The 14,576-nt window shown below is 39.6% G+C and overlaps 1 protein-coding gene across 1 annotated transcript in view; it reads left to right on the plus strand.

Annotated features, from left to right (window-relative positions):
• Window positions 1-253: 253 nt before the first annotated feature.
• The window catches only part of hs3st1l1 (heparan sulfate (glucosamine) 3-O-sulfotransferase 1-like1), a 45,756-nt gene continuing 31,433 nt past the window's right edge, over window positions 254-14,576 (plus strand). The window contains exon 1 of the mRNA XM_043254601.1: window positions 254-506. The gene's annotated coding sequence lies outside the window, so the exon portion shown is untranslated. The remainder of the gene's footprint in view (window positions 507-14,576) is intronic.

The following is a 14,576-nucleotide window of genomic DNA, read 5'->3' on the forward strand; positions in this document are numbered from 1 at the left end:
ATTTTAAGAAATTTAACCTGGAATATTAGTCAGATGCGTTTTGGTCGGTGGTGAAATTATTACCGACATAATATTATATAATATAATAATATCGAGCCACAGTTACGTTTCTTACTAAACTCGTGTGTTTTAACAAGTGCAGTGAAATATTTCATAGTTTATATATAGGCTTATGAGATTTTTTGGAGCTGTGCGCATCGGAATGACTCCTCCTTCAGTCACACACACACACACACACACAGAGAGAGAGAGAGTGTGTGTGTGTGCGCGCGCGCGCGTGTGAACTCCGCGCGTCTCTCGCGCCGTGTTCGTCAGTCTCGCGTTCAGCGCGCGCGGAGAAGCAGCGGCTCCGCTCGTTTCCTCGAGGAGGGATGCGACTGACTTCTTCTGCTCTTCTCCAGGAGGAACCGACACTTCGCGAGGAGACGCGACAGACCGGAGGAGAACCGGACCGAGCCGAACCGTCCCTGCGCGCGGAGCGATGGATTCCTCGCGAGGAAACACAGGTGCGTTTCTTGTCACCTGCGCGACAGACGCGCGCGATGTTACTCTCGGTGTCTGAAAGAATTGCTTTAATTGTTTGTCTTCCGCGGCACCGAGCGTCGTTAAAAAGTGCTGAGGCGGTAACGCGCAGCGACGGCATCGCAATACCGTGCTTCTTGGTTATAATGGTTCTGAACCACGATGGCATTTGCATGGCACTTCGGTGTTTGTAAAGAAATGCAATGGTACTCTCATCATTAGAGTGATACAGTAACATTGTAAAGAGGTCACGATTGCTTTGTATTAATTGCAGTACTGTATGGTAATATCCGCATGTGTGTGCCACGGTGTTTGCACGGTGCTCCAATGCGTTACCATACTAATAAGTACGATGTCAAAACATTTTTTCTCTTTATAATTTTTTTTGCTGAGGTCATAGTTGTTCGGCGTCAATACAAGAAAGTACAGTGTACCACAGCGCAGTGATGGCATTACCGTGGTATAATGATTACCACGACCATGTGCCTTTGTATTTGCATGGTCATTTAATCTATGTAAGGACGTTTTGCATAGGTCATGATTGTTTTGTATTAATACTCTTTGAAAAGGGTTTTTAAGAGAGCACAGTGATGGCAGTAATACTGTAGTACTTTGGTTTATTGGTGTAAAGAAATAAAGCGGCGCTGGGAATCAAGTATGGAGGTACAGTATCGGAGAACTATTGCTAATCACATTGTTTTTCTGTTAATGCTTAGTGTAGCAGTACCAGTGTACAGAGATGGTCGTACCATGGTGTGTTTTGTTCACGTATAGTATTTGCACGGTGCTTAAAATAATACATGTCCAATACAACATGTTACCACCGAACCCAAAACAGGCAACCATGGTTTTTCATGCGTGTCTTTTCTATAAAAAGTACAGATGTTGTCATATTTTGTGTATATTTATGGACGACTGTTATATACGCGCCATTGTGCTCCAAAGCAACACAAAGATACCACACTAGAGCTCCTCTAAAAAGCACTTTTTATAGCTAAGACTGCGTTTATTATAAAAAACAATGCCGGTAATAACCTAACCGTGCACGACTGCGGTAAACAAGTACAACATCCGCAATTTCCGGCTTTTGCGTTTCTTTTCGATGCAAGCAAACGCGTTTCGAACGACGCGATGAATCAATTCTCATTGATTCGTGCACGTACGGCCTCAGCTGATTGCCAGTGAATACTTTTAGTTTTGTTTGCCTTTGGTAGACGCAGTCGGGCACTTAAGGGATTCCTCACAGCTGCACCAGTTCAGCAAACCCGTGTAAGTGAACTGAAACGCCTCATAAAAACCATTTGAAACTTGGGCAAATGATTTGATGTCCTGAGATATCGAACCCACAGTCTGGTCTTGAGCACTGCGGTTCCGAGTGCATTATTTTAGATGCTTTTTTTTTGCCTCTTAATTCTCTTTATTAATGTCCCTGGAATTCATCAGCGTGTAATTGAAACCTGGATTGTTGTGGCGCTTTGTCTCGGGCGGCTATTTAAGGAAAGGCAGACGCAGTATTCCCGCGTCAATCCCTCTCGCCTCGGAGTCCATCCGATAGTTTACTCAGAGCCATTCATCACACAGGTAGAGGCGATACGCACTGCATCAATTCTCATTTGCCGGGTGCATTCGGTTTAGCCCTGTCTCATTGTTTAAGTCCAACCCGATTAGACGGGCCGAGATGTGACGGGAGCCGTGAAGTTTAACCGTTAGTGGCAAGAGAGCGGGAATAGATAGTATGGACAAGCCATTCAATACTTCTCTACAGAGTCCTCTTCCTAGCCCGTAACCCGCTGTCATCTTATATTGAGCTGTTTAAGAAAGGCTGAGTTCGGTTCGAGGCGTTTTGCCACAGGCCAACTGATTCACCTTTAATTAAAAGAACGAGGTGCTGTTTATTTTTGGATTCCCTCCGGCTTGTCTCGGGAAAGCCTGTCGGCTCTTGCCGTTTTTTACCGAAGCGGGTTTTCGATTGAATGCTTTGGATTGCCTGGGCGCCGGAGATCCCGATCAGGTGGCCGTAATGCGACTGTAATCGTACAGGCTCCTGATTCGTTTGTAACCGAAAGCGCCGGACTTGACCTGTCTCTGGGGGAAGCGTTAACGCGAGACGCGCATCCCGGCGGATACGAGACGTCCACGAGTTGACTAAACGCTTAATGCACGCAGCTGTCGTGAATGCCGTAGGAATGCTTCAGATGTCCAACGCTTTGGCACAGGGAAAGCAAACATGGCTGCGCTTCAAAGTCGTGGCTTATCATCGTACACAGCTGCTGATTTGACTAAACAAGACTATTGAGAACATAAAGGGTTGCATATCGAACACTCGACTAAAATTTGGGCCAAATTATGGCTTACAACGATGGCCGAGGATGAAGTCGCGCGGGCCAAGGCGACAGACCGAACTGAGTTAACTTTAGTCATTATTTTTATGCTTCTCAGTTTGGCTTTTCTCCCGCTTTGTTTACTTGGAGAGAATGAAAGAGTGCCAGAATTGACATCGGGGGAAAACGAACGGCGTTCGCTTTATTAGATTAAAAGTTTAGAGATTAGACCCGCTAATTACCTAATTACAGAATGAAATTTGCTGCGTTTAAACGAACACGCGGCGCCGAATTGAAAACGGTAACAAATGTGTTTCTCTGTAAGACATGATTAGAGAGCGAAATGCATTAATAATGCCAGCCCGAACATAAAGATGCAAAGCTCGGCGTCCTTGATAAGATCAAATAATAATCCTTGCGAGTCCTTTTGGATTCATTCGAATGGAATATTTGTCTGTTTTTTCATAATCGCCTCTCATTTTCTCTCCCGTTCCGTCAGAGACGACTCAAGAGCGATATTAATATTTGATGAGATTGTGTTAGTTGAATTAAAGGAGGAAAATTGCTAGCTGAGGGAACGGCACATTGTTAAGCATGTAAATGTATTCTGCTCTTTTTGGGAGAGAAAATCTAGACATCTTTCCCCTCAGGAGGTCCACGAGCTATCGTGCCAGTTTCAATCTGCAGGCCTTAATGTCTGCCGATAATTAATATTCTCCTGCTGGAGTCAGGATGTACAGTTGTTGTAGGAGCAGATTGCGTCGGGGAGCTTGCAGTCCAGATGTCTGTGGAAATCTTGCCAGCCTTTGTGTTATTTCCACCCGTTTGAGTTCGAAAATCGCAGGTAGGTTTCACTCTTGGGTGAAGCTGACAATGAAAGGTCGCCCCGCGGTTCAAAATCAAAACAGGCAATTGGTTTGGTTGAAGAAAATGCATGGATTAAACGCTAGCAGCAAGTTACCGCGGCCCTTAAAAAGCCTTTTACAAATTACAACCTTAAAAAAGTTTGTAGAATTGCTAAATAAGCAACTAATAGGTGTAACCTCAAAATGAAGTGTTACTAAAATCGCATGCCGCATTAGGAAAATGCTTGTTGGTGGATAGATTGAAGGCTTTCACGACAGATGCGGGGTTTCTACAAGTCTTAAAAGTTCTTCAAAAGTCTTAAATCAGAGCAAAGTTATGTATTGCATTAAGAAAACGCTCGTTTGTGGATAAATGCAGTCTTTAATTAGAGCGGAAAAGTCTTGGAACTAGGATGTTGTTGTTTTCCAATACGAGTATCTAAGCATCCTTAAATCAAGGTACGTTTATTTGAGGACCGAACAAATGATGCTTAAAACAATATCAAATATGTCTGGAGGATATAAATGTGTTTTGAATTAACAAGATTTTTCTGAGCCAGTTGGCAGAGATTAGTTCTTGTTTTATTCATAAACTCTTCTAAGGTTTCCTACTTTATGCGATTTTGTTTTTCGAGTAAAAATAGCTCGATTTAAAGACCTTTAGCCATCTGCATTTCTGACACCGTTCCTCATATTTTCCACACAACACGTCTTTAAAAAGTACCTTCATCCAACCTCCAAGAAAGCCTGTTATCAATGTTTTATATTTGAAATAATAATAATTGCGTTACAGTAATGAGAGCGAAACATCGAGGGTGAAATATGCCCAACCGGCACGAAAATCAAAGAACGCGCGGTCCCAAAATAGACGTCATTTTCTTTGTGCGCAATGTTTGGTATGTTTTTCTTTCGAGCCGGGGGTGAAATATGACCTGGACGCGTTTATGACAGGTTTCACGAGATTCGCCTCATTTAGCTCGCTTTGCATCGGAACGAGAGAAACGAATAATAAACGAATAATACATCAAAATATTCCAGCGCTAAAAGAACGAAATGTTCTCGCACCTGGCAGGCTTCTGGAAGGATTCTGTCGAGACGGGCACGGAGCATTGTAATATGCCATGACTGGAGGAGTCGTTTGTCACGGCCGTGTGAGCCGCTCGCTGCTGGCGATGTGTAAGTCATGTGACGCCCGCAGGCCAGACACGTCAAGGCTCTCAGCTGAGTTTTGTTCCGAGACTTATTGAACTCTTTTTTTTTTTTTTTTTTTATATGGTTAATGCTGAACTGGGCAAATACAGATTAGCCCCTGAGGGATGTGCTTTGCTTTTTCCTCTCAGATCTAACAGTGCTTAAAGGCAGTCTTTGTCTGGGCCCAGCTCTCTGACTTATGGACCCGAAAGAAGCTCGAAGGGAGTCGGGTTTTGTGCATCTTGCTGTTTTTAGACGCGCGCGCACACACTGCGAGGCTGTCAGGGCGACGGTTGATCGCGGTAAATATAGCCAACGCCGGTGTTTTGGAAGTTAATTTTCAGCAAGCGATGGTCGGGGTTGCCAGATTGGGAATATTTCCACCCGGGTGGTGAGTTTGAATTTGATTGAGAGGTTCAAAATCAGTTTGGACCCAATTTTTGATCGGTTAACTGGTTAACAAACACAAGTGTGTGTGTAATCCATCCAGTCAATAAGCATTGAGGGAACATATACATTTTCATTAAAATGTCGACATTTATTTGTGCATTTTATTTTGCATATTTATGTGTATATATTAACATGAATGTGAATGAGAGCAAAACATCTGTGATTAATTGCTAGCGGTTCAATATTGACACATCACATATATATATATATATAATTTTTTTATAAATAATGATAATAATATGTTGAATGTGTTTTTAAGACCATGTCTCATTATTAATTGAATCGTTGACTTATTTGTTCAAAAACAGATTCATTTGTTTCTCTGAGACAATTCAACTTTGTTTGGAACTATTTTCATTGGCAAAAACTATTGTGACTTATAACTCACTCAATGTAAACTAAAATCAGCATCATATATGTGATCATACAAAATTATATTTGATAAATATATATATATACAGTATATACAAATGTGTATTTTAAAACAAATATTTTAAAAACACCCAAATATCCAGTTTTCTGCTCGTGATTCTAACATCCGTTTACAAAAACATTTCTACTAATATTTAAATATTTTAAACTATTTTGTTTTCTTTTTTTTATTCTAAGAACCTTATCTAAGAATGTTGTTTTTAGAATGTTTGAATTTAGTTTTTGAATATGAAAGACATATTTTCGGTGGTTGTAATAAGTAGATGATTTTAGCTGATTCCCATCACTTATCCTGGGCTTTTTTGTCTGGACTTAAATTGGCTCATTTTTGCTGTTGACATTGAACAAGAAGTATTTCGATTTGCAAATATTTTGATCCTTTTTTATTTCATATTTGCTGAATTATTGTACCGCATTTGTCGTGTTTTGACCCGTTTTCCTGTTGTGTTGTTCTCCTGTCTGTAACATTGATTCGTTTTTGCTTTTTATAGTTTTCTTTTGTCACTAGTTTTAAGGACGTAAAAAAAACTGCGCTTATCAACCTTGGCTAGCGTGGAAATACGATTCTGTCACATTCTTTTGGCGCTGAATATTTTGGCTTTTCTCGAACAAAGAAAAAGAAAACTGGCCCAATCTGGCAACGCTCGCGAGAACCCAACATGTAGCCATTGCGACATGCAAACACGAAAGCGCTTCAATATTACCATGAACTGCGTACGCCTAAAAATATGCACGTTATTAAAAACTCAACTTGAATCTCAATGCTTTCAGCCTGTTGGGAAGTCGGAAGCGAAAGTTGCTGGCCCTTGCGTGTGCTGGTGAAGATTTTTAAACCTTTTCCCTCCCCATCCCACATATTAACGTAGCCATACATGTCTTTAAAAGTTTGGCCTAGATTCGGCTCATTTGGTGCCCGCTGAGACTCCTCGTGAACTCTTTCTGTTAAATTGGCTCAGATGTAGATGGATGGGATCAGTCGGAGCAGATTCCTGATTAGCCCTTTAGGGAAAATGGAAGGATTAGCCACAGCGCTACGCTTCGTCTCCGTCCGTCTCGCAAGCCTCCCGAACCTAACGACATCATTGTCTTTAATAGCTGCGAGACGAATCTGCGCACTACCAGCTAATTCTCTAAGTCTCCCAGGAAGTCATTTATTAGTCAAGTAGACATTAAGATTTTGAAGCTGGTTATCTAGCGTCTTTAGCGCTGTTTGGTGGTGCGTCCTTCGCGTCTCGTTCGTATATAATACAAAACGCAATGTAAGTTATAACTAGGCTAATGCATACTGTACATTTGCATATTTGAGACTGACTGCATTATTCATGAGAGCGCAGAGGTTTTTCTTTACCACCTTCACCTTTGTACGCAGAGTTGGGAATATTGTTTTAAAACGCCAGAAGTGAATTATTTTGTTGTTTGGGTTCATTAATGGTGCTTCTGCTTCAGAATGATTTGAGTGAGCTTTTAGGCTACACTGAAGGCGGCAAAAGCAACACAAACCCTTATGAGACGCTCAAAAAGACCAGATGCTTCCAAACTCCACAAATGCAGCACAGAATGGCGGTTCATTTCGATCAAAAGTCTCCGGGAGTTGCTTTCGTCACTCAAAATCACGTTTTGTAGATACGCTATTCAAATAACAAATGGTTATGTAAAAAGCATGAGTGTTTTTAAGTGTTGCTTGTTCTAAGTTAAAATATGAAACTTTTAAAGCTGAATTTGGAGACCGGAGCGGATCTGGTTGCATTCTGTTTCACTTTGTTCAGCTGTTTTTGAACGCATGAATGTTGCATGATAACAACCTCAGTAGCTGCATTTTGTGTTTTTCAGATTTTTTCAGATTATTTCAGATGCTTTAAAATTTTAAAGGAACGATGACTTTGAACGGCCTAAAGACTATTAGATCAGGTAAAACATCTATGCGTTAGATTGGTCTTTTTCACCCCCTGAAGTCAGCTTATTTTATTTTATGTGAGTGTGTAAGAGATAAATTTAATTCTTTTTTATAATGTAGTGTTATTTCATCCAACCTGCACTGGCATCATTGAAGTCAAACCTGGTGCGTCACTTCTTATTTTGCATATTTATGTGTATATATTAACATGATTGTGAATGAGAGCAAAACATCTGTGATTAATTGCTAGCGGTGTGCAATATTGACACATCACACACACACACATATATATATATATATATATATATATATATATATATATATATATATATATATATATATATATATATAATAATTTTTTTTTTTTTTTTTTTTTTTTTTTTTTTTAAATAATGATAATAATATGTTGAATGTGTTTTTAAGACCATGTCTCATTATTAATTGAATCGTTGACTTATTTGTTCAAAAACAGATTAATTTGTTTCTCTGAGACAATTCGGCTTTGTTTGGAACTATTTTCATTGGCAAAAAACTATTGTGTCTAAAATATAACTCACTCAATGTAAACTAAAATCAGCATCATATATGTGATCATGCAAAATTATATTTGGATATATATATATATATATATATATATATATATATATATATATATATATATATATATATATATATATATATATATATATTATTATTATTATTATTATTATTATTATTTTATTTATTTATTTTTACGTAATCATACACACTCAATGCCAGCTTGCGTTTATTTAACATGCTAAATATTATTTTCTGCTCATCATCTGCAGCTTAATCTGTATAGGACCGTTCACCATTCACCGTCACTGCACATAAAATAAATAAAATCACGAGTGCGGGTAAACAATGACAGAACTTTTTTTGCGGGGTGGGGTGAGCCGTCCCTTTAAAGCAGCAGTACTGAAATCAGAAGCAGAATCATTACCTTCCCGGCGTTTCTCGCAGGCTGCAGTGTCTGGATAAGTGTATTGATTGCATTCCCTCACATAATCCCCCTTAAACTCACACGGCATCCGATGATCGCACATGAGCCGCGCTGATGGGACAGGCTCATTAATGCTATATGTATTCCGATGAGGCTTCCCGGATGTGCGCCTCGGAGTGACGGCTTTGTGCTTTCTTCTGTTCAATTTGCTGTCATTTTGGAATAATTGGACGCCGGCGCTTTTGGAGTGCAGTTTGAGAGGGAGTTGTTCAGTGTGAGGCTTTTGACACCTAATTTAAAATATTTTTTTCATCACGAATTTCCGAGGCAGATGCATTATGGGGGTGAATTTATCATTCCACTTGATGAGCGCTAAGACATTTATTCATGCCGTTCGTTCTCTTCGGATCAGAGCATGTTGTGCTGCTCTTTATTTCGCCCTACAAGAGCCAAGCCGGCGTTGTTATCCAGCTACACAATTAGACAATAGATGTGTGTTTAATGGCCCGGTTCCTCCAATACCTGAGAGAGGCAGGAGCCCAAATATTGTTCTAGTGTTGCAGTGTTTAGTACTGCGCGGTATGAAATGAAATTACCCCCAGATTAAAGCTCATAGAAACAGCAGTCATTTGATTTCGCGGCTTACTTTATTATGCTCCACGTCTTAGATTTTCCATTCTGTGTTACCGGATTCATTATTTATTATTTTTCTGTTTTGTTTCCAGGCTTTCATAAAAGGTTGGGGGTTTTTTTTTTCCGTGCAACGGTAGAATTATTTTTTTTTCCTCTGCCTCGCCAGCAGTAGAGGTGGAGGTGCTTCACTCGAGAGGAAACTTTTAAAGTGCTCAAGTAAAAACTAATAAGGTTGTGCTTGAGCAGCGGCGTAAGGGTCAGGTTTTTATTAGAGGTGCTTGTACTTAGAGATTTGAATAGACCCTTAACACGGAGTATTACATTTTTCTAAAGTGTGGTTCATTCTTTTACCGCACCGTGTTTTCTGCAGACGTGACGATTTTAGCAAGGGCTTCTTTAAGACGCCGCGCCACGTTTGAAACATTCAAGGGTCTCGAGGATCTTGTATTTATAGATTTTTTTCACAGCTGTCGTGTATGAAAACCCTTATATGAAGTGTACCTGTCATGAAAAAAAATGAATCGGGTTGGGTTCTCCGCATTTTTGCACGCATAAAAAACATATTGATAGGAAAGGATAATAAATATTAAAAAAAAAAATGCATGCAAAAATTGTACATTGCACAAAAGTTTCTTTCAGTATCAGAAAGTATCAGAACTGTATTTCATGTAATAAATGTTTGTACTTGATGACCGTTCTAAGAAACATTTTTATATAAACTTTAAATAAATTTATTTATTTATTTATTTATTATTTATTTATTATTATTTTTTTTTATGTTAGATTTCTTGGAGAATTAAGCATAAGCATTGAAATAAATTATTAAATTAAAACGTAAGAAACATTCTTTGCAAGCATTTGAGATCAAGACAAGAAAAGCGGACGTTATAACGTTCTCAGCGTATTAAAATAAACGTTCAAAGATTGTTATATTTCGCTTAAAAAATGTAACTTTTTGTAACATTTAAAAAATGTTCTAGAAGCCTGGCTATATGATTACTTGACCGCTTGTTTTCATCGACCCTTCGGTTTTATTGTTTGTAGTTTTGGCTTTTCCCGCTCCTGAAGCCAACTTCCAAACTTTAGATATCTGTTGCAACCAATAAACTTTATTGCATTTCACCCTGAATGTTGAGGGTGAGTTCATTTCCTCTGTAAGCGTTTGCTTATTGCTAATGTAATATTTCTTTCCCCGACCCAGAACTCGTCGCACCTTGACCCTCTGGCTCATGAAAGTTTCTGAACTTCACTCGGCTCTCGATGAGGGATCGTGTTTTGGTCGTGTTTTTGAAGTGTGCCCTGGTTCTGCCTCCGTCCCCCCAGAGTGGAATATATTAAGCTTTAATTTAGGGCCTTATTTTAATTTAAATTTATTTCATTGAAATGAGACTCTCTTTTCCCCCGTCCCTCAGAGATCTTCAGATAATGAAGGAGGTCGTTTGTCTGGCTCTTTGACGGGGTGACAGCCCGTGGACTGATTCCACTCGCAAATATGATAGATATGAAATACCAAGCGATGAAGGCCTCTGATAAAGGAGCCTCAAGTCTGCCCTTACGAAACAAACGGCTGCAAATATCACAGGATAATGAAAGCCTAAAATGCATATTGATGGGCGCGCGTTTAGTCACATTTTAGGAAATGGTTTCCCGCTTCGCTTGCGCTCGTCTAATGGCGACTCGGAGTAAACAAAAGCTAAATCATCCTTGTTGGTCAGATTAAACCATTAGCTCACCGGCTGGAGTTAAATGTAGAGAAATGACTCATTTAATGTCTGATTACCAAATAATAGAGGGCCGTAAACAATGGCCGACGCTCTGCAGCAGATGCTAATTCACCTCGCTTTCCCGAGATAACAGCCTCTATCTTCACGCATAGGCGCCTGACGCGCGCGGACGTGGACGTTTTTTTTATTAAAATGCACAATGCAGTGTCTGATTCGTTATTAAAAGGGCTCTTCATTCTGGAGATGCGTCTTCATTATACTCGGGCACGCTCCATGCAGATAACGCCGCCTCATTTGCTCGCAAACCCCTCAATTTTTCCCGCCGACGATAATGCAGCATCTTTCTCGGAGCCACTCGGATGACAAGAGCACACCGTCTTCCACGCGCTCGCCGGATTACAAAGGTTAATCATCAATTTGAGGCTTATTATGGCCAAATAGCAGCAAGACTACTCTAACAGGATTGAGGCTGCCGGTAGATGGAACAGATATAATCGACCGGGCTGGGAACACGCAGTCCAGTGTAAATTGGAGTCCCTGTTGCATGATGATTAGAAGGTGTTTGATGGCTTAAACACATCTCTGTTGGATCATTGAAAATACACAGAGCAATCACGAGTCACCGGGCCGTATTGATCGCGCTTTACTCCGTCAGGAGAGGAGTCTGGTGAATTCTCTAGTAGCTTGGCAGAGAGCAGCACTGTGGGATTGAATTTTAAATATCGGGGATGGTACCGAAGGTTTGCACAGTTACTAATGTGCTTATTAGGGTTTAGTTTAATGAACTGCGTAAATGTAATTCCAGCCCTAGATGATGCTATCTACTATTCTTCGCTGCTCTTATGAGAGTATATTGTTGTTGGCGTTTCCTGTCAACACTACTCACAACAACTTAGTAACCACAGAGCATCAATGTAAACACCATTTAGAGCACTTCAGTAACTGAATAGTTAATCCGTGGAAACCACCCTAGCAACGTGCTGCTATTTAAAAAAAAAAAAAACAGACACATTTGCCATTATTTGCATGCTGGTTAATGTTAGTTAATCTTAATCGGTGCTGGTTTATTCTGGTCAGTGCTGCTTAATATCGGATAATGCTGGTTAATCTTGGTTAATGCTAGTTAATGCCGGTAAATGTTGCTTAATGCTGCGTCAGTCTTGATGCTGATTAATGTTGTTTAATTCTGTTTAATCTTGGTAAATTTTTGGTTAACGCTGGTTAATCTTGATTATCGCTGGTCAGGGTTGGTTAATGCTGGGTAATGTTGGTTAATCTCTTGGTTAATGCTGGTTAATGTCGGTAAATGTTGCTTAATGCTGCGTCATTCTTGGGTGATGCTGATTAATGTTGTTTAATTCTGCTTAATCTGGGTAAATTTTGGTTATGGTAATGTCGGGTAATGCTGGTTAATCTTGATTATCACTGGTCAGGGTTAGTTAATGCTGGGTAATGTTGGTTAATCTCTTGGTTAATGCTGGTCAATCCTGCTTCATGCTGGTTCATGTTGGTTAATGTTGCTTAATGCCAGTTAACTTGATGGTTAATCTTGGTTAATGCTAGTTAATGCCGGTAAATGTTGCTTAATGCTGCGTCAGTCTTGATGCTGATTAATGTTGTTTAATTCTGTTTAATCTTGGTAAATTTTTGGTTAACGCTGGTTAATCTTGATTATCGCTGGTCAGGGTTGGTTAATGCTGGGTAATGTTGGTTAATCTCTTGGTTAATGCTGGTTCATGCTGGTTCATGTTGGTTAATACCGGTTAACTTGATGGTTAATCTTGGTTAATGCTAGTTAATGTCGGTAAATGTTGCTTAATGCTGCGTCATTCTTGGGTGATGCTGATTAATGTCGTTTAATTCTGCTTAATCTTGGTAAATTTTGGTTAATGCTAATGTCGGGTAATGCTGGTTAATCTTGATTATCACTGGTCAGGGTTGGTTAATGCTGGGTAATGTTGGTTAATCTCTTGGTTAATGCTGGTCAATCCTGCTTCATGCTGGTTCATGTTGGTTAATGTTGCTTAATGCCAGTTAACTTGATGGTTAATCTTGGTTAATGCTAGTTAATGCTGGTAAATGTTGCTTAATGCTGCGTCAGTCTTGGGTGATGCTGATTAATGTCGTTTAATTCTGCTTAATCTTGGTAAATTTTGGTTAATGCTAATGTCGGGTAATGCTGGTTAATCTTGATTATTATTGCTCGTCAGGGTTGGTTAATGCTGGGTAATGTTGGTTAATCTCTTGGTTAATGCTGGTTAATACTGATTAGTGATGGTGGTAGAAGTCTTGCTGGTTCAACTGATTTATAAACCTGCCCAAAAAGTACAAAACACATGCTGCTCATTTGAATAGGGAATATATAAATCTAGTTTACATTTACTTCCATCGACTGTGGCTTTCAGTCCATTTTTTATTTGATTATGTTAGTGTGTGTGTGTGTGTGTGTGTGTGTGTGTGTGTGTGTGTGTTTTCTGTGAATCGAACCCATGTCCTTGACACAACGAATGCCATGCTCTTCTCTTTGGATAGCTTCATATTCTGTGTCCACCGCAAAGCTTCAGTCCACAATCTGCTGCCTGGAAATAGTTTCACACCATCATCTGCTTCACGTTTCACTTCCTCAGTCCGCACAAAGTGGCCAAAGCGAGTGCTTACTCATGGAAATGTAGTGGTTTAATCTGACGGATGTCAGTGTCAGAGTTAGCATTATGAAGAGACCGCAGCTGGAGGCTGACGCTCGCTTTGCCCACGAGCACCTGTGTTCATTACATAAGAGTCTGAAGCGTTTTATCAAAGAACCCAATGGAAAGTGGATGCAGCTGTTCGCCGCCCGTCTTCCTTCGCCGAGCCCGATCCGCACACGAGAACTCTTACGGTGATTTTCAGTCGCATTTTCCACAGCCTGGCTCTCAGCGAGGCACTTGAGAAGAGCTTTTGAAGTAAGTATTTGTCTCAGACTGAGTGGCAGTGTCGCTTTCTAGATAATTCTAATTCAGGTGAAGTAGAGCTTGGTTTTTATGGCGTGCATTGTTGGTCACGGAGGCTGTCTTTTCCTCGTATTGCTTTCTAGTTGGTTTAGCCATTGTTTCTTCAAGATGTTTTTACGAAAGCAAAGGTTTGACAGGTTAATTAAGATTGAGCAAAGCTACAGCACGGCAAGAGACGTTTTTTTGTCTGCTTTTCTAATGCAATGAAGATATTTAACAAGATAAGACTTTTTCTCCCAGATCTTAAGCTTTATCAGAGTTTAGGCTTAAAACAATAAAAATATCTGCCAAAGGGCTCTATTTAAGTTTCTTAATGAACTTTTTGGCAGATATTTTTTTTATTTGTATTAATTTTTATTTACATTTTTTGGAAAACAAGACATGGAGCTAATTTTGCGTCTTAAGTAAAAGTATAATCTAACATTTATTATTATTATTATTATTATTATTATTATTATTATTATTATAACTACTTGTTTTAGTATGTTTCAGAGAAAAATAAAAGTAATGTTGCCAAAATGCAACGTTTCCTTAATGTTTGCATAATCGAGAATTTTTTTTTTTCACATTTCAGAAAATATTCAGGAATGAAATTGTTTACATTTAAAAC

Source organism: Puntigrus tetrazona, chromosome 13 (assembly GCF_018831695.1).
Source record: "Puntigrus tetrazona isolate hp1 chromosome 13, ASM1883169v1, whole genome shotgun sequence".
Lineage (NCBI taxonomy): Eukaryota > Metazoa > Chordata > Actinopteri > Cypriniformes > Cyprinidae > Puntigrus > Puntigrus tetrazona.